This window comes from Mobula birostris, chromosome 9 (genome assembly GCF_030028105.1).
Source record: "Mobula birostris isolate sMobBir1 chromosome 9, sMobBir1.hap1, whole genome shotgun sequence".
Classification (NCBI taxonomy): Eukaryota; Metazoa; Chordata; class Chondrichthyes; order Myliobatiformes; family Myliobatidae; genus Mobula; species Mobula birostris.
The window spans coordinates 78,940,299-78,968,298 of NC_092378.1; the positions used below are offsets into that span (position 1 = coordinate 78,940,299).

General features: G+C 43.9%; 1 long non-coding RNA gene across 12 annotated transcripts in view; it reads right to left on the minus strand.

Annotated features, from left to right (window-relative positions):
• The window catches only part of LOC140202845 (uncharacterized), a 151,911-nt gene that overhangs the window by 15,758 nt on the left and 108,153 nt on the right, over positions 1-28,000 (minus strand). For 9 of the 12 annotated variants that reach the window (XR_011887203.1, XR_011887212.1, XR_011887210.1 and 6 more), the window contains 4 exons: positions 6,195-6,359; positions 3,793-3,973; positions 2,484-2,628; positions 1,626-1,747 (listed from right to left, as the gene is read on the minus strand). This is a non-coding gene — a long non-coding RNA (uncharacterized lncRNA). The remainder of the gene's footprint in view (positions 1-1,625; positions 1,748-2,483; positions 2,629-3,792; positions 3,974-6,194; positions 6,360-28,000) is intronic. The other 3 variants (XR_011887214.1, XR_011887213.1, XR_011887204.1) reach the window with 3 other exon arrangements.

Below are 28,000 nucleotides of genomic sequence, written 5' to 3' on the forward strand. Positions count from 1 at the left end.
GGATGGCCAAGTCAGATATCAGAGCTGTGGCATGAGTGCAATGCATTCCAGAAATATTGATGAACTGAAACAGTTTTGTAATGAGAAATGGTCTAAAGTTCCTCCTTGCTGTTAAAGTGAGTTTTTTTTTGGTAGATGATTCATTTACACTTAAATGACTTTGGCCACCAGACTTCTGTTTGACAAAGCACTTTGGATTGAGTCCACAACAATGCATTTCCTAAAAGCTGTGAATACCAGATGCTGCTGACGCCTCTGGGATGAAGTTTACAGGTAGTCTCGAAGACAGCATCATCTATACTTCATAGATATGAATTGTCTTGTATGTTAGCATGTAAGTTGCCAAATAAATGTATTGTGGATTTAACTTGCATTCCTAAAGGCTGTGGATACCAACCCAGACATGTTGGCATCCGAAGGAAAGGATGAAGTCAGAAGGTGTGATGTTTGTATGTAGCTTCAAAAGGAAGCATTGTCTATGCATTGTCTATAACTTTAAGTAGCGATTGCCTTTGTGTTTAGCATATAAATATCGAGCCCACATTGAGCTAACAGACCTTTCTACCGAAAGCGTCTCCGTCCGTATGATGCCTGCTGTACCTTGTTGTGTCGAATAAAGAAGCTGCTTTGCATCTACCAGTAACTCTGTCTCTCTGGTGATTTCATCCACGCTACAGCACTTGCCATTGTGCAAGTCTGATCAGCAGCTACAGGAAATGTTTGGTGGAGGTTATTGTTGTTAAAGGAGGTTCTACCAGTTATTAATTACAAGGATTCACTTTTACTTTTTCCAGCCTAGACTGTGAATGATTAAATTGTGAAAAGTACAATTGTTTGCATGTTGTTAGCTTAGGGAGGTTGTGTTTATCTATTATTGTGACTTAGATGAAGATCAGACCACTATTTACGAGCAATTAATGCAGAAAAACATGTAATTGCAAAGGGTTCACAAACTTCTTGCAAATTTAAAAGCAAGGATGCAATGCTGAGGCTTTATAAATCATTGGTCAGGCCACATTTGGGATATTGTGAGCAGTTTGGACCCCGTATCTAAGATTCACGGAAATGATTCTGGGAGTGAAAGGATTAACGTTATGAGGAGTGTTTGAAAGCCAGGGCCTGTAATCGCTGGAGTTTATAGAAGAACGGGCAGTGATGGATCTGACTGAAACCTATTTCCTTTATCATAGCACTGGAGAGGGATAGGAGAAGACAGTTTGGGAAAACATCTAATTGGGGGTAGGGGGAAATATGATGCTATTACGCAGGAAATTGGAAGCGTGCAGCAAAGCATCAATAAAGACACAGACCTGCAGTACCCCAAAGACTAATCGTTCATTCGGTAGTTCTACATACCACAGGCTCTCTCTCTCCCTAATAAGAAAAAAGAGATGACTCCATTTCACAGCAAGAGGAGAGACATAACAAACAACTCGCTGATTTACAATGTTAAAAGTCTGTTGCGTCGCTTTTTCTGAGCTCTGTGCCCAAAGATCTCGGGTCTCTAGGCAGACAGTCAAATATCTTCCATCTCCCACGAGACACCGATTTCCTGCACAGGCACTGAGCTCGAGTCCGCCCGCCTCCTGAACCACAAAATCCCAAAACTCCGAAGACGAGCTAACCTTCTAGGCCACATCCTTGGTGTATCAAATAACGGCCAGTCATGAGACCCCGAGAGCGGGTCCCATTCCCGCAAAGAACCGAAGTCAGTGTGGAAATCCAGGTCTGGGTCTTCAAAAGAACCCTGAAAGGGAAAAATAGAGATATTAAGGATAGAAATAGAGCTGTTTCCGAAGACGCAAGCAAAGGAGTCGCCGTTAGGTGCCTCTGTCTCTTAAGCTCCACCCCGAAGATGAATAGGACCAATCAGGTGTGATAGTGCAAACGTGTGCATGGAGTCGGAGGAGGTTGCGGAAGTAATTACTGAATACTCTGCTTCAGTATTCACCAGGGAAAAAGACTTTGGCAGTTGTGTGAGTGACTTTCAGCGGACTGAAACACTTGAGTATATAGATGTTAAGAAAGAGGTTGAGATATGCCCCAGGCTACTGTGGGAAGCGAGGGAGGAGATTGCTGAGCCTCCTGTGATGATCTTTGCATCATCGATAGGGATGGGAGAAGTACCGGAGGACTGGAGGGTTGCAAATGTTCCCTTATTCAGGAAACGGAGTATAGGTAGCCCAGGAAATTATAGACCAGTGAGTCCGACTTCAGTGGTGGGCAAGTTGTTAGAGAAAATTCTGAGAGGCAGGATTTATGAGCATTTGGAGACATAATCTGATTTGGGATAGTTAGCATGGCTTTTTCAAAGGTAGGTTGTACCTTACAAACCTGATTGAATTCTTTGAGGATGTAACAAAATACATCGATGAAGGTAGAGCAGTGGATGTAGTGTATATGGATTTCAGTAAGGCATTTGATGAAGGTTCCTTCATGTAAGGTTCCTTCAGAAAGTAAGGAGGCATTGGATCCAAGGATACCTTGCTTTGTGGATCCAGAATTGGCTTGCCCACAGAAGGCTAAGGGTGGTGTAGATGGTTCGTATTCTGCATGGAGGTTGGTGACCAATGGTGTTCTGCGGGGATCTGTTCTGGGACCCTTCTCTTTGCGATTTTTATAAATGACCTGGATGAAGTAGTAGAAAGGTGGGTTATTAGTAGGTTTGCTGATGACACAAAGGTTGGATGGTCTGGAGGATTGTCAGAGGTTACAGTGGAACATCGATAGATAGAATGCAGAACTGGGCTGAGAGGTGGCGGATGGACTTCAACCCAGATAATGTGAAGTGGCTCATTTTGGTAGGTCCAATTTGAAGACAAAATATAATATAAATGGGAGGACTTTTGTCAGTGTGGAGGATCTGGGAGATCTTGGGGTCCATGTTGATAAGACACGCAAAGCTGCTGCGCAGGTTGAGCATTGTTAAGAAGGCGTATGGTATGTTGGAATGCATCAACCGTGGATTGAGTTCAAGAGCTGTGCGGTAATGTTACAGCTATACAAGACCTTGGTCAGAACCTACTTGGAGTACTGTGCTCATTTCTGGTCACCTCACTACTGGAAAGATGTGGATACTATGGAGAGTGCAGAGGAGATTTACAAGACTGTTGCCTGGACTGGAGGGTGTACCTTATGAGAATAGGTTGAGTCTACTTGACATGTTCTCCTTGGAGTGACGGAGGATGAGAGGTGACCTGATAAAGAGGTGTATAAGATGATGAGAGGCATTGATCGTGTGGATAGTCAGAGACTTTTTCCCAGGGCTGAAATGGCTAACACAAGGGGGCATAGTTTTAAGGTGCTTGGAAATCGGTACCGCGGGAGTGTCAGGGGTAAGTTTTTCCACACAGTGAGTGGTGGGTGCGTGGAATGCACAGCTGGCGACGGTGGTGGAAGTGGATACAATAGGGTCTTTTAAGAGCCTCTTCGATAGGTAGATACAGCTTAGAAAAATAGAGGGCTATGCACTAGGGAAATTCTAGGCAGTCTCTAGAGTAGGTTACATGGTTGGCATAACATTGTAGGCTGAAGGGCCTGTAATGTGCTGCAGATTTCTATGTTCTATCGATTATTAAAAGGTCTGGACAGAATGGATGTGGAGAGGATGTTTCCTATAGCGAGGGAGTCCAGAACCTGAGGGCACAGCCTTAGACAGTACATTGCCAGTAATGGGAAAGCCTAGGACAAAGGGGCACAACATCAGAAGGATCTTCAAAGTTCAAAGTACATTTATTACCCAAGTCTCCTACAGGCAGCGAAAAAGCAAGAAACCACAAAAGAACAACTCACATAAAATGCAGGAGGAACTCAGCAGGTCAGGCAGCATCCATTGAAAAAATCCTTTGGCAGGAGGGGAGTCCTGAAGTTGTGGCCTGGGAGTCAAGGGGGTGGTAACCCAAAAAAGTTTGTGAACCAGTGGTCTGCAGTAACACACACAAAATGCTGGAGGATCTCAGCAGTCAGGCAGCATCTGTAGAGAGGAATAAACAGTCAGTGTTTCGGGCTGAGAGCTCTTCATCAGAACAGAACAGGAGAAGAAGCCAAGTCTATGAATCGACGTAGATCTTGGGAGCTGTGTGGCAGCAGAATTTACAGTGTGGCAGGGGGTGGAAAAAAATCTCTTCTACTCCCGCTTCTTGCTGTGGTGGCCAAATGGTACAGTAGAGCTACACAGAGTAGATGGTGGAGGTACTCAACAGTTCAGGTAGCATTGATGAAGAGGAATAAAGTTGATGTTTTGAACTGAGACTCTTCATCAGGACTGGACAGGGGAAGAAGCCAGAATGAGGTAGAGGGAGGGAAATGAGTACGAGCTACAAGGTATAGCTGAGATCAGGTGAGGGGTGGGGAGAGGAGGATAAAGTACTAGGCTGGAAGAGGAAATCAACTGAAGCAGGAGGAATCTGATATCAGAGGACAGTGGACCATGGGAGAAAGGGATGAAGGAGAGGCACCAGAAGGAGGTTTCCTTTAATAATAATAATAAAACAACAGACAGTGAACTGTGATATAGCAGATGACCCTGAAAGACTTGCAGGTGAGCTTTGCCTGATCTGAAATGGCTGCTTGGGGCTGAGGGTGGAGATGCAGGGGTACTTCTAATGCTTGCAGGGATAAGTACCAGGAGGGAGGTCTTTGGGGAAAGACAATAGGAAAGGGAGTCACATACAGAGCGATTACTGTGGAAAGCTAGGATCAGCAGCTGGTAGGGGGTTCAGTCCTGACCTCTGGTGCTGTGTATGCAGTTCGCATTTTCTCCCTGTGATTACTTCAGTTTCCACCCACATTCCTAAAGGTGTGTGTGTTGAAAGGTTATTCGATTATCACAGATTTAGGTGAGTGTAGCATCTGGAGGAAGCTGTTCATGGAATTTCCGTGCTCAATGCCCTACGAGAAATTCCCATTGACCTCAGTTTGAAATGACTACTACTTACAACCATGTCCCCTTGCTCAAAAATCTCCAATACTGAAAACCTCTCAACAACAACTCTATCAAAGCTCCAAGTAAATTTATTATCAGGGTACATTTATGTCACCATATACTATCCATTAACATTCATTTTCTTGCAGGCATTTTGGAAAAAACAAAGAAATACAATAGAACTGAAATCCAGGAACAGCTTTCTGATAAAGGAGCCCTTGTTTCCTACATGTGTCAGGGCCAGGTGCACAACAGATACCATGGCATTTGTTGTAGAGTGGATCAGTCGGGAAACACATCGGTGAGTGGCCAACGTGGCAGCAATGAGGTTTATAATGTATGCCATTACCAGCCTTTCAACAGACTTCATGATGATGGGCGTCAGCGTCACTTGACGGTAGTGGCTTAGTTCTGAAGGTGTAGAGTTCTTTAGTACAGGGGCGATGGTGGCTGATTTAAAGTATTTTATTTACTATATGATGCAGAACAGGCCCTTCTGGAGCACTGCACCACAACACACCAGCACCAAGTGCTTCATTGCTGTGCATTTTACGCCATAAAATTTATACATCACCCAGCAGATCAAACAGAAGCTAAGTGAGGACAGAATCCCTCTCTGTTTTCTGCTTATACACATCATGGCACAAAAATTCACATTGATTTTTTTGGGCAAATTTCCAAAAGTCACTGGCACAATGCAGACTCTCTTTCAAGCGTTCCTCCCACCCACTCCAACCCATCTCCCCTCCCTCTCAAGCTGCCGAGTGCAGTCTGCCTTCCCAAAGCCAGCTCAGAGGGCTAGCTTTTCACATCTGCCTTCGGGGCCAGTTCAGGAGGTGCACACTGAGAGGTCAGCAGTGTTGTGTATTTAATATTTCAGTAATATTTGAGTAATATTGTAAATACATTGTTTAAGCATTCTTTGCTGTTAAAATACGGGTTGGTTACATGTAAACGTACATGAATAGCATATGTCATGAAGTGACCAGGTCACGCGTGCACGTCTTGCTAAAGTGAAAATGAAACAAAGACACTTTCTCTTGGGCTCACATCTTTTTCTTGCAATCAACTTTTATGTTTTGGAGTTACAAAACACAACAGACCCACCATAAATCTCAATCTCTTGCAGCAGGCCCATACTGTCAAACAGACTGAGAGCTAAATGAGTTGAGGAAGCACTGACAGGGATGGGCCATGCACACTAATCTCTGAGTAAAAAACTCACCTCTGACATCCCCCCTATACTTTCATCCAATCATCCTAAAATTACCTTCCCTAGTATTAAGCCATTTCAGCCTTGGGAAACATCTGCGTATCCACTCGATCCATGTCTCAGATCATCTTGTATACCTCTATCAAGTCACGTCTCATTCACTCTGAAAAATCCCAGCTCAGTCGACCTTCTAAGTCCAGACAGCATCCTGGTACATCTTCTCTGGGGAGAGGGGAAAAGAGAGGGAGAGGATGAGATATATGGAAACATGCCCTTTGACCTTGCAAGTCTGTGCTGACACCCACTGTGCAAATTACATGAATCAATGGAAAGCATGCTAACTGGTTGCAACACTGTCTGGTATGGAAACAGCAACACACAGGATCAGAAAGTCAGCAGAAGGTTGTAAATTTGGCCAGGTCCATCATGAGCACTAGCCTCCCCATCGTTGAGCACTTCTTCAATAGCTGGAGCATGAAAAAGGCAGCATCCCACCTGGCTTCCAGCATATACCCTCTTCTCATTACTACCATCAGGGAGAAGATACAGAAGCCTGAAGACACATGATTTAGGAACAGTTTCTTCCCATTTGCCATCACAAATAGAATGGGAGGTTTAAAGGGGGAAGGGGTGGTAGTACTGGCATGTGAAGTGCAAAAAGACAGCAAAATGTGAAGAGTTGTTCAAGAACTGTTCAGAAATGTAACGGCAGAGCGGAAGAGATGCTGTTCTTAAAATGTGTCTTCAGGCTCATGTACCTCCTCCCTGATGGCACTGAGCCTTTAGTAATGTGAAGAGGGCATGTCCTAGGTGGTGGGGGTTCTTAATGATGGATGCCTTTTTGAGGCATTGCCTTTTGAAGACGTTCTCTTTAGTGAAGTGGATAGTGCCCATGATGGAACCAACTGAGTTTACAATCTTTTGGAGCTTTTTCCAACTCTGTGCAGTGGCTTCTTCATCACAGATAAAGATACAGCCAGTCGGAATGCTCTCCACGGTACATCTGTAGAAATTTGCTAGTCTTTGGTTACATACCAAGTCTCTTTAAACTCCTAATGAAATATAGTTTCTGACATGCATCCTTCATAATCGAGTCAATATGTTGGACCCAGGATAGAACAAAGATGTTGACACCCAGGAACAACTTTGCACTGCTGGACACTTGAAGACTGGTGCATGTTCCCTTTACTTTCCTTTCCTGAAGTCCACAATCAATTCCTTGATCTTAGTGACGTTGAATGAAAGGTTGTTGTTGCATGTCTTGACAATATTCTCATAAATCTCCTCTGCAGTATTTCCATCTCAATGATGTCTTTCCTATAACGTTCGTTCGTTATATGCTGTGCTGTATGATGTGGGCAATCATGACCATGATTGTTCTGGGCAAAGTTTTCTACAGAAGTCATTTGCCATTGCCTTCTTCTGGCCACACCTTTACAAGATAGGTGACCTCAGCCATGATCAATATTCTTCAGAGATTGTCTGCCTGGTGTCAGTGGTCGCATAACCAGGATTTGTATATGCGTCAGCTGCACATACGACCATCCACCACCAGCTCCCATGGCTTCACGTGACCCAGACTGGGGCCTAAGCAAGTGCTACACCTTGCCCAAGGGTGTCCTGAAGGCTAGTGGAGGGAAGGAACATCTTACACCTCTTTTGATAGAGACGTATCTCCACCCCGTCACCCAATTTTCCTATAACAGAGTGATCAAAACTATACACAAAACACCAACCTCTTATACAACAGCAACATATCACTATGAACTCCCTCAAAATGATAAGACCATAAGACAGAGGAGCAGAATTAGGCCTTTCGAGCCACTGAGTCTACTCCACCATCGTGGCTGATTTGTTAGTCTCCTCAACAGTTCTGGTCAAAAAGTTCCACAACATTGGCTTCTGTACCTCCCTCTTCGACTTCCTAATGGAAAGACCATAATCTGTGCAGATTGGTAATAACATCCTTACCTCACTGACGATAAACACTGGCGCACCTCAGGGGTGTGTGCTTGGCCCACTGCTCTACTCTCTATATACCCATGACTGTGTGGTTAGGCATAGCTCAAATACCATCTACAAATTTGCTGACTGCACAACTACTGTTGACAGAATTTCAGATGGAGACAAGAAGGTGTGCAGGAGTGAGATATATCAGCTGGTTGAGTAGTGTCGCAGCAACAACCTTGCTCTCACTTCAGTAAGGTGAAAGAGCTGATTGTGGACTTCAAGAAGGGTAAGATGAAGGAACAACACCAGTCCTCATCAAGGGATCAGAAGTGCAGAGTGTGAGCATTTTCAAGTTCCTGGGTGTCAACATCTCTGAGGATCTACCCTGGGCCCAATTTATTGATACAATTACAAAGAACCACTGGAGCAGCTATATTTCATTAGGAATTTCAGGAGATTTGGTATATCACCAAGGACACTTGCAAATTTCTACAGATGTACCACGGAGAGCATTCTAACTGGCTGCTCCACTGTCTGGAATGGAGCAGTGCTACTGCACGTGATTGAAATTATAGCTCTCCGCAGCTTAGTCAGCTCTATCAGAGGCACTAGCCTCCATGAAATCCAGGACATCTTCAAGGAGCAGTGCCTCAGAAAGGTGTAGTCCATCTCTAAGGACCCCAATCACCCAGGTGAGGCCTCGTTCCCGTTGCTATCATCAGAGATGAGGCACACACTCAACAATTCAGGACCAGCTTCTTCCCCTCTCCCATCCAATTTTTAAATGGTCATTGAACCCATGAACATCAACTCACTATCTTTTTCTTCTATTTTTTCACCACTTAATTTAAAATATTTAATATATTTATATACAGTGCCTATAGAAAGTTTCAGCCCCCCCCAGGAAGTTTTCACATTTTATTGTTTTACAACATTGAATCACAGTGGATTTAATTTGTTTTTTTACACACTGTACTGCTGCTGCAAAACACACAACATACGGTAATTCAGTGATGAGTCAGATTCTGATTCTCTGTCTCCTCTAGAAATTTGAGAGCTATGTCTGGAACAAAAAGAAATTTAAGGCACCTATTTGTCTGGAACAACTACATTCAACCTCTTCTGGCCTTAATGCTGTGATTGCGAGAGGGCAACACTGACACGATCTCTGGTCCAGTGTACTTCAACAGCACTTTCTAGAGATCACTGGAAGGAAAACACATTAAAATCAGGGTCGGCAAGCTCTAGTGACATATACTCAGTAACCACTTCATTATGTACATGCTGATGTAGCCCATCTTCCTCAAGACTTGACATGTCGTGCATTCAGAGATGCTTTTCTGAATGCTCACTGTTGTAACACACTGTTATTTAGGTTCCTGTCAGCTTGAGCCAGTCTGGTCATTCTCCTCTGACCAATCTCATTAAAGAGGCGTTTTCACCCTCTGAACTGTCGCTCACTGGGTGATTTTTGCTTTTCACACCATTCCTGTAAACTTTACAGACTCTTGTGGATGAAAATCCCAGGAAATCAACAGTTTCTGAGATACTCAAACCACCCCGTCTGGCACCAACAATCACTCCACAGTCAAAGTCACTTAGGTCACATTTCTTCCCTGTTCTGATGCTTGGTCTGAACAACAACCAAACCTCTTGACCATGTCTGCATGCTTTTACGTACTGAGTTGGGAGGAGGGGTGAATGTGATGGGCAGCATGGAGGAACTGTATTCTCTATTTGAAGATGGCTGTGTGTACAAGTAGAGTCAGAAACATCAAGGGCAGGTAACACTGTCACATTCATCAATAAATCTGAGAACCCATGCCCTGCGGACAGTACCTCAAACAACCAGTGTTTATCAACACTAAAGTCAAATCAAATAAATAGATCTTGTAAATATTTTCTAATCCTCTCTGATACCCTCACATCCTTCCTATAAAAGGGTGACCAGAATGAAATGCAGTAATTCATTTGAGGCTGCAGCGATGTTTTACTGAGGTTCCCCTGAGCATCCCTGATTGTATATTCTATATCTTGATTGATGGAGCACAAAATTGGATGTATGTTATTAACTACTTTGTCAACCTGCCTTGACACTTTCAGTCAGCACACGAAGTGCTGGAGGAACTCAGCTGGTCAAGCAGCATCAATGGTGGGAAATGGAATTTCAACATTTCGAGCTGAGATCCTTCAACTGAACTGCAAAATAGAGTCAAAGTCAAGGTAAATTTATTATCAAAATGTGTTTATGCCACCATATAGTACCCTGAGATTTGTTTTCTTGTGGGCATACAATAGAATTTAGGAAAAACTATACATAAACAAGGACTGACAAACAACCAGCTTGCAAAATAAGACAAACAATGCAAAGAAAAGCTGAGAACATGAGTGAAATCTGTTCAGAGATGAGGTCACTGATGTTATGGTTAGCAGAGGGCCTGCTTCCCAGCAGTATTCCTCTAGGACAGACCCTGGAAAGGTGCTCGGAGTGACCCCTCCCCTTGCTTTTCAGGAACAGCTTCTTCCCCTCCATCATCAGATTTCGGAAAAGATAATGAACTAACCCAACAACATGACCCAACTATGTTCTTGGCTCTCTTTTTGCGTTACTTAGGTAATGTCATTACATAAATGTATATGTAGTTCTTATTGTAATTTACAGATTTTTATGTATTGCAGTGTACTGCTGCTGCAAAACAACAAATTTCACGACATATGCCAGTGATACTCAGCCTGATTCTAATTCCCCTTGATCCCAGTTTTAAAAAGGACCTAACTTGCACCCTCAAACAGTAAAACAAAACAGGTTTTACAAAATTCCAAGTGAGGTTACTCAGGGGCTGTGATTCAGAAACTGTCATTCATAATTCCTGAAGTGCATACAGGATGGTTCAGAAACTGTCATTCATAATTCCCAAAGTGCATACAGGATGCCAATGGCCCCAGGCCAAAAACCTAGAGGGGAGAGGGAGAGACAGAAAAGCTAAATCTAACTGATCCACGTAGAGAACAGCATAAGAGACTACTTTAGCTTGGAAGAATGCCGTCTGCTACAAGGAACCCTTGGCTTGGCTCCAGTCACAGCGATAAACTGAAGAACATGCCACAGTCGGAACTGCTACTACCAAAAACAAAAGGGAACAGTCATTTGATAAGTGATACCATGAAATTCCTTGTTAATGCGACACAGGCTGGCTCTGTTGGAAGTCACCGCATGGTTGGTCCTACCAAAATCAAGTAAATAAGTGTGACAACACACGATACAACTGCTCGCTTCAGGAATGCGACACCATGTCACTTGTCAGTGATTGATGGTTCACCTGGGGACAGACATTCCTAACCTCTGGGGCCTTAAGGAACAGTCAGAGCACACGCACTCCCAGCCAATCTGCGTACTTGGCTTTTTATTTTATTTGTACGATGACCCAGGCTACACAGTGCTTCACAGCATATTAGGAAGCTCAGGATCTTGAATTTCCATGGATAAACGATCAGAGACCTCAATCCAAGCCAGATACTCCTTACTGAACTGTGGGGGTGGTTGGGTGAACAAGCAATTTTACAAACAAGTGGATCAGAACCCCACAGGTGGTTTAATTCAGCAGCTCAGCTGCAAAAAATAACCAGAATCAGAAGAAATACAGGTACAAGAGACTGCAGATGTTAGGCAAATTGATTAACATGCTGGAGGAATTCAGCGGGTTTAGGCAGTATCCATGAACTGTGGATGTCTCGGGCCGAGTTCCTTCATCAGAGGAAATGCAGTAACAATTTGGAAAAAACTCTTCCCAATTGTTTCAAACATTGTACAAAGTCAAAGTTCAAAGTAAATGTATTATCAAAGTACCTATATATCACCTTGAGATTCATTTTCTTGCAGGCATCCACAGAACAAAGAAATACAATAGGAAACAAAGACTGACAATTAAACTGCACAAACACAAAAACAAACAAATAAGTAAATCAACAATATTGACAACAGGAGTTGAAAGTGAACCTGTAGACTGTGGAATCAGTTCAGTGTTGAGGTGAATGAAGTTATCCAGGTTGCTTCAGGGGCCTGACGGTTGAAGGGTAATAACTGCTCCTGAATCTGCTGCTGTGCAACCTAAGGCTTCTGATGCAGCAGGGTAAAGAGGGCATGGCCTAGAGGGTGGGGATCCTTGATAATGGGTGTTGTTTTCCTATGACAGCGCTCTTTCTAGACATGCTCAATGGTGCAGAGGGCTTTTCCCGTGATGGACTGGGCTGTGTATCCACTACTTTTTAATCAGCTTTTTCCGATTTTTGGGCATTGGTGTTTCCATACCAGGTCGTGATACAACCAGTCACTAAACTCACCACTGAATATCTATAGAAGTTTGTCAACATTTTAGATAACATGCTGAATCTGCATAAACTTCTGAGAAATTAGAGATAAAAGTATCAGTTGAATTTCACTTGGAAGGAGGGTCCAATGTGGCCTGTAAATTGTGTCAGAATTTTGTCTCTGCCCGTGCATGGAAAGTGGAGCCATTTTACAAAGTTCTCTTTCTGCAAGTACTTTCCACACTCAACTTCCTGACAATATTTCCCTCCTGTGTCCACCTGCTTCCTGGCTGGTGGCCTCCTTGTATTATATGACTATACCAGGCACTTCCCTTACCTGAGGACTAACACTGCTAAGTAATACACCAACAAAAGATCTCCTCCAATATTAAATGAAATTGGCTATTTGAGAGCATTGTCACAGTGGCCACTCAAGGGCATCGAGATTCCATGTCCTTCAGCATACTAGAATCCCAAACTAGTGACTGCAATTTGGAATTAAGATCTCACAACATTCCAAATAAAGAAATTCCTTTTCATTCCAGTCTCCTTCGACAAGGGGTTCCCAACCTGGAGTCTACAGACCCCTTGCTTAATGTTAATTGGTCCATGGCATAAAAATGGTTAGGAACCTTAGACTATATCCTTTCCATGTTCTATGAACACTATCTTATTCAGTGATCTGTTTTCCTTTTGTATAGAAAACAATTGTGGAGTCAGGAGCCTGTAAATGTTTGAGCTGCAGTTACCAGAATTACACTAAAATACAACAACACCAAAGGTATTGTTATAAGTTATTTTCTGGCAGCATCTATATATCAGCCGAAAAATGAGTCTGAGCAAGGAGGTTGTTTAACATACGATCAAATCGGCAAGACTGAAGTCATAGATGGGCCAGGCAGGAGACTTCCTTTCTTGAGGGAACAGTAATGAAACAGAGGTCTACTGTTCAGGGTCCCATCAGCGGTGTGATACGGATTGAAATTGAGACTTAGGGGTCGAGTGGAAGTCCGGTTTGCCTGAACCCTGAGTCTGCGAAGTTGAAAGCCCTATATCAACAAGTCAGAGTCTGAGTTCACTATGGGGGTGGGCATGCTATGTAGGTATTGGAATGCGTGGTGACACTTGCAAGCTGCCTCCAGAACATCCTTAGATGTGCTGGCTGTAAACATGATAAACTTGAGAATAAGGGCCACAATTTGAGAATAAGGGGTAGGCCGTTTGGAACGGAATTGAGGAAAAACTTTTTCACCCAGAGAGTTGTGGATCTGCGGAATGCTCTGCCTCAGAAGGCAGTGGAGGCCAATTCTCCGGATACTTTCAAGAAAGAGTTAGATAGAGCTCTTAATGATAGCAGGGTCAATAGATATGGGGAGAAGGCAGGAACGAGATACTGACTGTGGATGATCAGCCATGATCACAGTGAAAGGCGGTGCTGGCTCGAAGGGTCGAATGGCCTACTCCTGCGCCTATTGTCTATTGTCTAAATAAATTTGAATCTTGAAATGAGTTTTTAGAAGGACTATCTAGTTGGTAGAACATACAGGGTTAATGGTAAGGCACTGAGGAGTGCAGTAGAACAGAGGGATCTGGGAATACAGATACAAAATTCCCTAAAAGTGGCGTCACAAGTAGATAGGGTCGTAAAGGGAGCTTTTGGTACATTGGCCTTTATTAATCAAAGTATTGAGTATAAGAACTGGAATGTTATGATGAGGTTGTATAAGGCATTGGTGAGGCTGAATCTGGAGTATTGTGTTCAGTTTTGGTCACCAAATTACAGGAAGGATATAAATAAGGTTGAAAGAGTGCAGAGAAGGTTTACAAGGATGTTGCCAGGACTTGAGAAACTCAGTTACAGAGAAAGGTTGAACAGGTTAGGACTTTATTCCCTGGAGCGTAGAAGAATGAGGGGAGATTTGATAGAGGTATATAAAATTATGATGGGTATAGATAGAGTGAATGCAAGTAGGCTTTTTCCACTGAGGCAAGGGGAGAAAAAAACCACAGGACATGGGTTAAGGGTGAGGGGGAAAAAGTTTAAAGGGAAAATTAGGGGGGGCTTCTTCACACAGAGAGTGGTGGGAGTATGAGAGCTGCCAGATGAGGTGGTAAATGCGGGTTCTTTTTTAACATTTAAGAATAAATTGGACAGATACATGGATGAGAGGTGTATGGAGGGATATGGTCCGTGTGCAGGTCAGTGGGACTAGGCAGAAAATGGTTTGGCACAGCCAAGAAGGGCCAAAAGGCCTGTTTCTGTGCTGTAGTTTCTATGGTTTTTATGGTAGTTATACGATCAATATTACCAAGGCAAGCCCATAATTCCACATTTTTATTAAATTAATTGCATTTAAGTCTTCAGCTACCTTGCTCGGATATAAACTCTCACATTCAGACTGAAGGTCCAAGCTCTGGGCAATAGTTTAATAACCCCATCACTGAGTATTGCAACACACAACTTGCGAAAATCAGGTCAGACCCCAACAAGTAAGGGACATCACAGTATCAATGTAATGGCCCCAGAGACCTGGGTTCAGACCTGGCCTTGGGAGCTGACTGTGGACTTTGCACATTTTCCCTGTGACAGTGTGAGGTCCCCCCAGTGCAACAGTTTCCTCCCCATACCAAAGACATGCAAGTTGGTGGTTAAAATGGCTGCTGCAAATGATACTCTAGAAGCCCAGTGGAGGTGGTATGAATGTAAGGAGAATGAAGGATTAGTGTCAATGGGTAGCTGGTGGTTAGCACAAACTTGATGGGCCGAATGGCCTGTTTCTATGCTGCTTCCCTCTATAATGAACCACATCCAACTGAGGCAAGGCTGATTATCAAGACTGCAAAGGAATAGGTAGACAGTTCCCCTCAGCTGAGTATCTGACCTGACCAATAAGAGCATAAAACATAGGAGCAGAATTACTCCTTTAGGCCCATGGAGTCTGCTCTGCTGTTTGATCATTTTCTTCTTCTTCTTCGTAAGCCTATCACCGCTACTGGAACAGAGGTTGCCAACAGCAACTCACCAGAGTCCTCCATCCTTGGTCAACTTTTCAAGTTGTCCCCATGTATAGCCCATCTTCTTGGTGGACCTTTCCCAGGGATGAGGGTTGGCCTTCTGGAGTACTGGGTTTTTACGGGCTGAGGTTGCTAGCCCATGCCCAACCCTTCAAGCTGGTCTTGGGACTGAACATGTTGGGAGTTCCATTCAATCATGGCTGATTTATTTTCCCTCTCAACCTCAATTAGAAACATAGAAAACCTACAGCACAATACAGGCCCTTTGGCCCGCAAAGCTGTGCCAAACATCTCCTTACCATAGAAATTACCTAGCGTTACCCATAGCCCTCTATGTTTCTAAGCTCCACGCACCTGTCCAGGAGTCTCTGAAAAGACCCTATCGTATTTGACTCCACCACAGTCACCAGCAGCCCATTCCACGCACTCACCACTCCCTGCATAAAAAACTTACCCCTGGCATCTCCTCTGTACCTACTTCCAAGCACCTTAAAACTGTGCCCTCTCATGCTAGCCACTTCAGCCCTCCTGGGACAAAGCCTCTGATTATCCACACAATCAATGTCTCTCATCATCTCAGGTCACCTCTCATCCTCCGCCGATCCAAGGAGAAAAGGCTGAGTTCACTCAACCTATTCTCATAGGGCATGCTCTCCAATCCAGGCAACATCCTTGTAAATCTCCCCTGCACTCTTTCTATAGTTTCCACATCCCTCCTGTAGTGAGGCAACCAGAACTGAGTACAGTACTCCAAGTGTGGTCTGACTAGGATCCGAAATAGCTGTAATATTACCTCTCGGCTCTTAAAATCAATCACACGGTTGATGAAGGCCAATGCACTTTATGCCTTCTTAACCACAGAGTAAACCTGCGCAGCAGTTTTGGGTGTCCTATGGACTCAGACTCCAAGATTCCTCTGATCCTCCACACTACCAATTATCCTGCCTTCTCCAAGTAACCTTTGATGCCCTGATTAGTCAAGACCCAATCAATCTCCACTTTAAATAGACGCATCCTATCCCTCTTGCTACAATGCTTTCATTTCACCTGAACACTCTCCATAACTAAATCTACTCTTTACAAATACCATGGAACATTCTATCATTTCCAGTTTGACTTTAAAAATGTATGAGAGAGTTTGTGATGTCAGGTCATAAGTACACCAGGAGACTGCTGTGTTCATTTTAAATTAGGCTGGATTGTATGCTAGATTACCTTCCTAATCCACTCACTTTATAACAGGGGTTCCCAATCTGAGGTCCACAGACACCTTCCTTAATCGTGTTGGTCCATGGCATAAAAGAAGTTTGGGAACCCCTGCTCTATGACATCAGTAAAATTTGTATTTGATTCTATTTTAGTCCATCTTAGGCACAGCAGCAGTTTTTGTCTGAATTCCAATTTCAAGCTCAACTCAGAAGTCTGTAATTGAAGCCCCAAATGCCTCATGAAGACCACCAAGCCTATACCAGGTTTTAAGAATTTGGTTACTGCTTATACATCCAAAGAAACAGGTTCAGATTGGCTGTGCCCAAGTAAATCCCTTTCTCAATGAGAGGGGAGGCAGTGGTGGGAAGGAATCAAGACTAAGGATCAAGATGGCACAGATAAATGACAACTCCTTGTCTGCAGCTCCAATGGAAACCATCAAATATTCCCAGTTAGAACTACTACAATTACAGTGACAGCCATGGGTACTTCAGTAAGTAACATTGTTTTACGTTTTCAAAAAATCAATCGATACTCAAAATCGGCGGATTTTGCAAATTTGAGCCTTAGGTTGCAAATGCAGTGATCCTTTAAGAAAATGGAAGTGGGCACACCAGTCCACAGGAATGATTGAAATAAGGAGGTTTTGGACCCTTTACTCCCAACTATCCTGCTGGTGAATGTATAGTCTCTGGAAAATAAACTTGAAAACCTTAGATAGTTATATAGAGCAAGATAGTTATACCAGAGGGACATCAGGAACTGCTGTGTACTTTGCTTCATGGAAACGTGGCTATCCCTCAACATTTCAGATGCAGTGGCTTCACAATTTTCCACAAAGGCAGGACAACTTAGTATTATAAAGGCAGAAGAGGTGAAGTATGCTTTATAATGAACTCATTGTGGTACACAGACATGGTGGTTCTGTCTCAGTCCTGCTCACCCAACCTGGAATGTCTAGCAGTCAAATGTCATCATTTTTATTTGCCGAGGGAGTTTTCTGCCATCATCCCGATAACAGCGTACCTCAGGCCAACATTAGGCAGGCATTGGAGGAGCTGAGAACCAAAATTGGCAGGCACAAAACAGTCCACCCTGATGCCTTCCCCATTATTGCAGGGGATTTCAACCAGCGTATCTCACCTGACCCATAAGATCAAATGGCATTCTCCTCTTGAAGAAGTTTCTGGACACTACCACCAACATATCACCTGTGGAACCAGAGAAGCCAACACCCTTGATCACTTACACCACCATTAAGAACACATCCCTCACCCACACTTGGAAAGCCCAATCACCTGGCTGTATTTTTATTCTAGTATGGAGGCAGACTGCAGCACCAGTGGTGAGAACCAAGAAGGTATGAGGAAGGGAGGCAGACGAGCTACTTGTAGTAGGTCTGCTTTGAGTCAGTGGACTGGATAATATTCAGGCATTTGTCCTCAAATCTGAATGAATACACCACAGTTATCACTGTCTTCATGAAGAAGTACGTGGATGTGTGTGTGCCTTCGGGAACATATCGGACAAGCCCAAACCAGAAGCTGCTGATGAACTAGGAGACTCATAGGTTGCCAAGGGCTAGATCTATGGCATTCAAGACTGGTGATCAAGAAGTTTACAAGAAAACTTACGGAACGCTATTTTAATAGTGAAAAAAAAGTCCGGTTGAAGTTAGAGACTGAATTGGATTCATGTCAACTCTGGCAAGGTTTGAAGGCCATTACTTTCTATAAAGAAAAACCTAACATCATGAATGGCTGCAATGTTTCTCTCCTAGATGAGTTCAATGCCTTTATACATGCTTTGAAAGGGAGAATAAAATGACACCTGTGTGAATCCCTGCAGCATCTGGTGACCCTGTGATCCCTGTACCCTCACAAGACATCAGCCCTGAAATTATACCTGGTAGGGCACTGAAAACATTTGCCAATCAATCGGAGGGACATCTTCAATCTCTTGCTGCTGCAGTCAGAGGCTCCTACCTGCTTCAAAAGGACGGCAATCATATCAGTACATGAGAAGAGCAGGGTGAGCTGCCTCAATGACTATCACCTAGTTGCACTCACATCTACTGTGATGAAGTGCTTTGAGAGGTTAGTCATGGCTAGGATCAACTCCTGCCTAAGCAAGGACCTGGATGCACCGTAATTTGCCTGCAATATCGCCACAATAGGTCTACAGCTGATGTAATTTCACTGGCTCTCCAACCAGCCTCAGATTACCTGGACAACAGTAATACCCATGTCAGGCTGCTGCTTATTGATTGCAGTTCACCATCATACCCTCAGTTCTAATCAATAAGCCCCAATACTATTGTTGGCAGAATTTCAGATGGTGAAGAGGCATACAGGAGCGAGATGGATTAACAGGTTGAGTGGTGTCACAACAACCACCTTATACTCAGCATCAGTAAGAGCAAGGAATTAATTGTGGACTTCAGGAATGGGAAGTCAAGGGAACACACACCAGTCCTCATTGAGGGGTCAGCAGTGCAAATAGTGAGTAGTTTCAAGTTTCTGGGTGTCAACATCTCTGAACATCTGAACATCCTGGGCCCAACTTGTTAACGCAATTATAAAGAAGTCATGAGAGTGGCTATATTTCTTCGAAGTTTGAGGAGACTAGGTATGTCACCAAAGAGAGTTGCAAATTTCTATAGGTTTCCTGTGGAGAGCATTCTAACTGGTTGTATTATTGTCTGGTATGGTGGGGCCACTGCACAGGAATGGAAAAAGATGCAGAAAGTTGTAAACTCAGCCAGCTCCATCACAGGCACTAGGCTCCCCAGCATCAAGGACACTTCTAAAAGCGATGCCTCAAAAAGGTGGCATCGATCATTAAGCACCACCATCACCCAGTACATGCCCTCTTCTCATTACTACCATCAGAGAGGAGGTACAGGAGCCTGAAGACACACATACAATGTTTCAGGAACAGCTTCTTCCCCTCCGCCATCAGATTTCTGAATGGGCAATGAATTGCAATGTAACACTACCACTGAATAACGAATTTCACAACATATGCCAGTGGTATTAATCCTGATTCTGATTTTGTTGAAAGGTTTTCTTTAGTTGTCCCAGAAACATCGAAACTTACAGTGAAATATGATGTTTGCAACAAATCAAATCATCGAGGATTGTGCTGGTCAGACCATAAAAGTGTTGCCACATTTCCGGCACCAGCATAGCATGCCCACAGCTCACTAATCCAAACTAGTTCATCTCTGGAATGTAGGAGCAAACCAGAACACCCAGAGAAAACCCATGCACACACAGGGAGAAAGCACAAACTCCTTACACACAGCAGTGGGCATTGAATTATTGTCTTATAGCTGATGTACAACCACATTACACTAACTGCTACACGACAGGCTGTGCAGTATTAATCTCACCTGCTGGAAAATGCAATATGACATGACTTGGGTGTGGGCTTTCAGTGGAGGAGCAACGACTAGTTAGTATTTATGAAATACATTCAGATTAAAACTGCTTTGTACCTCAAGAAACCAGAGGTGCAAAGGGACTTGGGAGTCCTTGCGCAGGTTGAGCCAGTAATAAGGAAGGCAAATGCAGTATTAGCATTCATTTTGAGAGGACTAGAATATAAAAGCAGGGATGCAATGTTGAGGCATTATTCAGACCGCACTTGGGAGTATTGTGAGCAGTTTTCCATCCCTTATCTTCGAAAAAATGTGCTGGCATTGGAGAGGGAAATGAAAGGATTAAATATGAGGAGTGTTTTGGTGACTCCAGCCCTGTACTCACTGAAGTTTAGAAGAATGAGAGGGACATCTCACTGAAATCTATCAAATATTGAAAAGCCTAGACAAAGTGGATATACAGAGGATGTTCCTATTGTGAGGAAGTCAAGGACCTGAGGATACAGCCTCAGAATAGAGCAACATCCCTTTAGAACAGAGATGAGGAGGAATTTCTTTAGCCGGAGTGTGGTGAATCTGCGGAATTCGTTGCCACAGATACCTGTGCAAGGCAGTATATTTAAAGCAGAGGTCGATGGGCTCTTATTAGTAAGAGTGTCAAAACTTATGTGGGACAAGGCATGAAAATGGGGTTGAGGGGGTAATAAATCAGCCATGATGGAATGGAGGAGGACTTAATTGGCCAAATGGCCTAATTCTTCTCCTAGGTTGTATGGTCATATCCCTGAAAACATTTATCCATGAAAAGCTCATTAACTTCAGTGTGGAAATTTCAAAAGACCCAGAATGCAGCAGTGTTGTTTTCAGAGAGGGCAGATCCAGTCCATAGCTCCTTTCCAACAGAAAGGACTGGCTGGCTTACTCCTCTGCCACGTTCCTCAGACGGCAACAGACACAATTTCAGAGCGTGGGAATTTAATGGGTGATGACAGAGCAGTTTTCAAGGGAGTGAAGAAGCAAAATATTCGATTATCAGATGGCAGGGGGTTACAATGAGAAGTCTGGAAGCCAAAGCTCGATGGCCAAAACCTGTTGACTGGAGGCCTGTTCTACAGTTGAAGGGATCACTCAGAATATGACTCCCTTGTCCCTCTGCACTGACCCCCCTCGTGGCATGTATCCCTGCAAGTGGAACAAGTGCATCACCCAGCCATTCACCTCCTACCTCCTTACCATTCAAGGTTCCAAACAGTCCTTTCAAGTGAGGCAACACTTTGCCTGCAAGTCCGTCAGAGTCAGCCTCTGTACCCGGTGCTCCGTTCAGCCTTCTCTACATCAGTGAAACACGACGTAAACTGGAGGACCGCCTTGTCATGCACATTCACTCCATCTGTAACAAGCAGGGCTTCCAGGTGGCCAAGCATTTTAAATTCAATTTCCCATTCCCATGTTGGTTCATATCCTCCTCTACTGCCAATGTGAAGCCACTCTCAGGTTGGAAGAGCAACACTCATATTCTGCTTCAGTCGGATCCAACCTGAACAGCATGAACATCAATTCCTCACGCCTCCCCATTCTCCACACTGGCTCTCTTCTTATCACCTCTCTTCTCTTCATCTGCCCATCATCTTCCTCTGATTCCCCTTCTCCTTCCCTGTTTCCCATGGTCTACTCTCCTCTCCTGTTAGAGTCCTTCTTCAGCCCTTTATCCTTTCCAGCTATCACCTCCCAGCTTCTCCCTTCATCTCCCACCATTACCCTTCACCTGGTCTCACCTATCACCTGTCACCTTATACACCTTCCCCTCCCCCCTCTCTTTCCAGTCCTGATGAAGGGCATCAGCCCGAAATGACAACTGTTTATTCCCTTCCATAGGTGCTGAATGACCTGCTGATTTCCTCCAGCACTTTGTGTGTGTTAGGGATGGAGAGAGGAATCCTTCACAAACCACTGCTTTCTCAGTCTGGAAAGGAAGCAGCTATCACCTTTCATTTACTGACAAAACAGACACAGGCAACGCTTCTAGTTATTGTTCCCAGGCTGCTTCCATTGGCCTCACTTCTCCACAATTGCACTAATGAGAAATACTCCAGCTTTTGATAGGTCCGTGGGTGGTGAGGAAGGAGATGGCACAGGCCGTTTAGATTTGACTCTTAGACAAACAGAATGATGAAAAACACCAAACTGCCGGACAGCCAGGTCCGGCATTCCCCAGTGACCCGTCACCAGAGGCCACAGGGCACCTCTCCAAGGGAGATGTGTGAATGACTCCCAGCTCGGCTTCAGCTGCTGAGAATTTAATGACTGTGGGAATGTCTGTGCTGAGTTCAAAACAGCAAAACACAATAAACACAGACTGCTTATGTTTCCTTCCAATGTAATGAACGCGGCAGTTACAATGCACAAAGCAATCTGGGACGCAACTCCAATCTCTGGTATGTCAACATCTACAAAACCTCTCAGATTGTCTTTCAAACTAAAACACTCTTCTCCTCTAATGTCCTTCATCTCTCCATCCTTCAATACACTCTCCCTCTTTTACTGACCTGCTACGCCATTTTTTCCATTACCTCCCTTGGCTGTCTGTACTCTCTGTTACTGATTATGGATGGACACATGAAGATGCCTTAAAACCTTGGTGAACGCAAGTGAGCTTTGGTGTTATTGGAAAGCAAAGGTTTTATTAATAATACTTCTTATAAGTTTTGTAGTTTTTAACAGACTCATGCATTTTTCACACTCAGAATGTAGCAGAACTTGGTATAGCAGGTAAACTAACAGTTTATCACCCTTCTCATTTTTCATTCGTTAAGTATTAGCACATTACCCGCATGATGTAGTTGTTTTAATTATGTAGCCTATTAGCTAGTTTGTTCACTATCTAAGGAATTTCTCTTATCTTCTCTATCAAAGTGATTGATTTTTCAGAGGCACCATCTTTATTCTTTTGTCTTAGCATTAATTCCCCTCTTAGCATCGTTTCTTTGGTCTTTATTCAGTTTGCATAGTCTTTGTATGTTTGTACTCTAAAATAAACTGAAACCTGGGAGTTAAGACTGCTCGTCATTCCTGAATCCCAGAAGAACCCCAAGGATCAGAAATTAAACAGAGATCTAACAGTGAATTAGCATTTATCATGAAATTTGTTTTGCCACAGAAGTACTGAGCAATGTATAAAATATTCTCTACATTACAATAAGAAATATATATTTTAAGTATGTAAGTATTGAAAAAAGAAAAAAAATTACTAAGTGTTCATGGGTTCATTGTCCCTAACATTATACGAGAGACTTTGTTGCTTGGCCAGTCCTAGTGATATACTTAAATGTGCAGCTATTCCTCCTACTCAACGCCCCCACTAACACAACTTCCCCAGTAATACCCTGTAAAGCTGAAACAATAATGATTTGTGGCCAGGTCACTGACTAACATGACCTTCCAGACTGTCCGCAGGAGGTGTGTTTCTCGGACATCGCTGGCTGTTTCACTAGCACCCCCAATAAGCCACCTCCTCCCAATGATATCATCAAGGGACAGTATGGAGGAGCGAGTAGTATGTGGTTTCTGAGACGTTGTACTCAATGAACAGAGCGACACATGGAACTGGATACCACTATTCTTTGCATTTCTGGTCAGATGCTAACTGCATTTCCTTGGCTTTGTATCTGTACTCAGCACAATGACAATAAAGTTGAATCTAATCTAATCTAAACATGTGTTGGAACAGGGGTTGTCTACAACTGAATCAGAATCACCTCGAATATCACGGGTATGTTGTGAAATTTGTGACCATAATAGCATAAGACATAGGAGCATTCGGCCATTTGCCCCATTGAGTCTGCTCTGCCATCCCATCGCGTCTTTGGATTGTGGGAGGAAAACAGAGACCCAGAGGAAGCCCACGCGGCCACAGAAAGAGCGTACAAACTCCTCACGGACAGCTGTGTAGTGGTAAGCACAATGCTTTACAGTGCCAACTGTAAAATTAGGGTTCAATTCCCACCACAGTCAAGAAGGAATTTGTATTTCTCCCCATGACATGTGTGTTTCCTTCCACAGTCCAAACGTGTATTGGTTGGTAGGTTAATTGTTCATTGTAAATTTTCCCGTGATTAGGCTCGGTTAAATTGGGGGATTGCTAGGTGGTGTGGCTCGAAGGGCCTATTTCAGCAAATTAATGTAAGCTGCAGTACCTGTTACTCCTGGAGGTGGCAGTGTTCTATAGTGAGACTCCAACCCGTCGTTGCAGTTTGACTAGCAGCTCTGCAACTAAAAGTCCTTTGACACCTTTTGTCCTCACATCTCTTTCCATTCTTTTTTATTCAGGGGTACAACACGGTAACAGGCGCTTCTGGCCCAACAAGTTCATGCTGCCGAAGTACATCCATGTGACCAATTAAGCTACTAACCTGTATGTCTTTGGAATGCAGGTGAAAACCAATACCCCCATAAGACCTCAAAGCATAGGAGGAGAATTAGGCCATTCAGCTCATCAAAAATCAAGAAACCATCAGCCTCCGCTTTAAATATAACCAATAACTTGACCTCCAGAGCAACTGTGAAAACTGATTCCACAGATTCACTACTCCTTGGCTAAAGATATCCCCCCTTGTCATGGTTCCAAAGGGGCATTCCTGTACCCAGTGACTGTGCTGTTTGGTCCGAGAATCAGAGGAAACGCAACACGCAGTCAGGGGAAGGACGTACAAACAGCAGTGGGAATTGAACTCAGGGCAGTAGCACAGTAATAATGTTGCACTGACTGCTACGCTGCTGTGTCACCATCAACACTTTCCTTTGAGAAAAGAAACAGGAAACAGTGGAAAAAAGCGGGGCTGAATTTCTGGTTCAGGAGTCTGCAAAGTGCCCGGGCGGAAGATGAGCCGTGTTGGCCTCACTGACTGGGAAGGAGCTAAGAAAAATCACGTGGTAGGGATCAGGAAGAGGTGGAAGGGCATGGAATGTGATGAGATTGAAGTTCCACAGTAGCTTAAATTACATAAACTTTATAAGGCATTAGTCAGATCACACTTGGAGAATTGTAAGCAGTTTTGGGCCCCTTATCTAAGGAAGGGCATGCTGGGATTAGAGGGGGTCCAGGAGGTTCACCAGGATGACCTGGGTATGAAAGAGTTAATGTGTGAGGAGTTTTCGATGACTCTGGACCTGCACACACTGGACTTTAGGAGAATGAAGGGGATCTCAATGAAACCTACTAAATATTGAAAGGCTTAGAATGGATGTGGAGAGGATGTTTCCAATAGTGGAGGAGTCTAGGACCATGGGCACAGCCTCAAAATAGAGGTACATTCCTTAAGAACAGAGGGGAGGAGGAATTTCTTAGCCTGAAAGTGGTGAGTCTGAGGAATTCATTGCCACAGATGGCTGCAGAGGCCACGTCATTGGGTATAATTATTGCAGAGGTTGATCGGTTCTTGATTAGTAAGGGTGCCAAAGGTTACAGGAAGAAGGCAGGAGAATGGGGTTAAGAGGGATAATAAATCAGCCATGATAGAATGGCAGAGCTGACTCTTCTGGGCCTAATATCCTAACTCTGCTCCTATGCCTCATGGTCTAAACTGGAGGTAGAGTGAAGGAAAACTGCAGTACTGGGGAAGTCACTGACATGAACCACTGTTAAGATCAACTTCAGTACATCTCGCTAAACTCTCAAAGTTCAGACTTCAAGAACTTCCAGCTCTCAAAGTCTGAACCTTTGAGAGAATGTTTCACAGTCAGTACTTATGAGAAATATTGCTTTTACAAAACATTCTGAAAGACCTTCTGTTGCACTAAAAAGTCTCTTGCCAAAGAGGAGGGTTGTGGCAGAGGCAGAGGCATGGGGGAATGGGTGGTGGGAGAGGGACTGGAGGTAGGGGCAAGGAAAGGAGAGCAGGAGCATGAGACCGCAAAATGGAATAAGGTAGCGTTATGCATGAGTAATAAGATTTCTTGAGTACCTAAGTAAGGGCTATGAGGAGAAGAAAGGACAATGGGGCTGAGAGGGAAAATAAATCAGCAATGACTGATGGTGCAGCAGGCCTGATGGGCCGAATAGTCTTATAGAATAAATGTATTTTACTTATATTCTCACCTTCCCCATTTCTGAGCTTTCCAGATAACGCAACCTCCTTGGAAATCATACAATTAAAACATCTCACTGCCTGGGACAAAGTTAAAAGCTCCCACAGCAATCAGCCGCATTTGGCTTTAATAATATTTGTTGCTCTAATTTGCACGATTTACCTGGTATCACCTCTCCCCTATTGCTCTGATGCAGGCACAGTGAACACTTGGCCAGCTTCCAGCTGGCTGACGAGAATGACAGCCCACATTTGGGGAGCAGTCACCAACACGAATCACTTCCGTCTCACACATGTGGCCAATTATTTTATTTTGTGTGGTGCCTATTCTTGGTGCACATGTGTCTCCCTTTTAATACCCACATTGAACGTATTATGACTTATCACAGGTCTTTCTACGCCTCAGCAGAAATGGAATTTCCTAGAGAAACTCCAAGAATCAAAAGCTGAAACACGGCCACATGTCAAATCCTGCGCAGCTTCTGATGTACCGAATCAGTTGCAATTATCTCCAAATGGGTTCTAATTCTTCAGAGATGCCCTCTCCCTTTTTATTTGTGTCATTGGCTTTTACTTGATGGGGTTATCTGCAACATGACCCACACCAGATTCTTCTGGTAAGAGAAGGAACTGATGGAGAGGAGAGGGTTCGTGGAGGCAGACACTCAGAATATTTAAATAATTAGGTGAGCAATGGAGTCACCTCGGCAGGGAAGATGATGGGCTGAGAAATAGCATAAGTATAGATGCAATACAAAGTGCTGAAGGACTTCAACAGGTCAGGCAGCAAATATGGAGAGGAACAAAGAGTCCACGTTCCAGGCCGAGACCCTTCATCAGGACTGGAAAGGAAGGAAGATGGCGTCCAGATAAGAAGGTGAAGAAGGAGAAGGGCTATCAACGGGCAGGTGACCAGGTGAGGGGGAAGATGGGGGGGGGGGAAGTGGGACGAAGTGAGAAGCTGAGAAGCGATAGGTGAAAAGGGTAAAAGGCTGAAGAAGTAGGAATCTGATAGAGGTCAATGGACCATGAGAGACGGGGAAGAACGGCAGTAGAGGGACAACATTCCCTCTTTATTTGCAATGACCAGTGTGCACTAAAATCTTGTGCTGTGCTATTTTTTGCCCAGCGAAACATACGCTGACTGAATAGTTTCTTCTATAAAAACAGTATAAATAAGCTACTTCTAAAATCTGTAGACAAATCATAACAAACTCCACGTTGTCAACAGCATCCGCATCAGAAACCCGAACAGGAAATGTGATTGTGTGGGATCATGAAATATACTTACCATGCCAACGAGGCCGAGGGTGACAGCCTGTTGTGCACTAACTCCTTATACCTGTGTCAAATCGAGTCAGCAAGGATTCCATTAGAGGCAGTTCGCCCAGGCGTTACTCATTTCGGGCACCAATAAAAAATGTCCATAACTTACGAACCCTCACTGATACATCTTTGGGAAGTGGGAGGTTAAAGACAAGGTACCTCCAATACTGTCTGGCCTTTGTGCCCAGGTCTCCAGATTGGGACTCAAACCCACAACCTTTTGACCCAGGGATGAGTGTACTGCCAACTGAGACTGCACGGCAATGGGTAGATGCACTCATTGACCCCAGAATGTCAGGATTTCCTTGCTCGAGATTTGCTAAGGAATGTGTAAGTAGCTGCTATGTTTTATATGATTCCTTCTCATCTGTGCTTCCCAAGGGGCTGACTGGTTTCACACAAGGATGCCCTTCTTCCTGGTTGTAATCTTCCGTGCCTAGTCAGCATGTCTGGCAACGTGCCTCCCAAGAAGATCATTTCAAAGAAGCCACGGCATTGCTTCTACTTAGAAGTTTGCACAGATTTGGCATGTCATCTGATGAACTTATATAGTTGCTCAGTCGAGAGTATCCTGACTGGTTGCATCACAG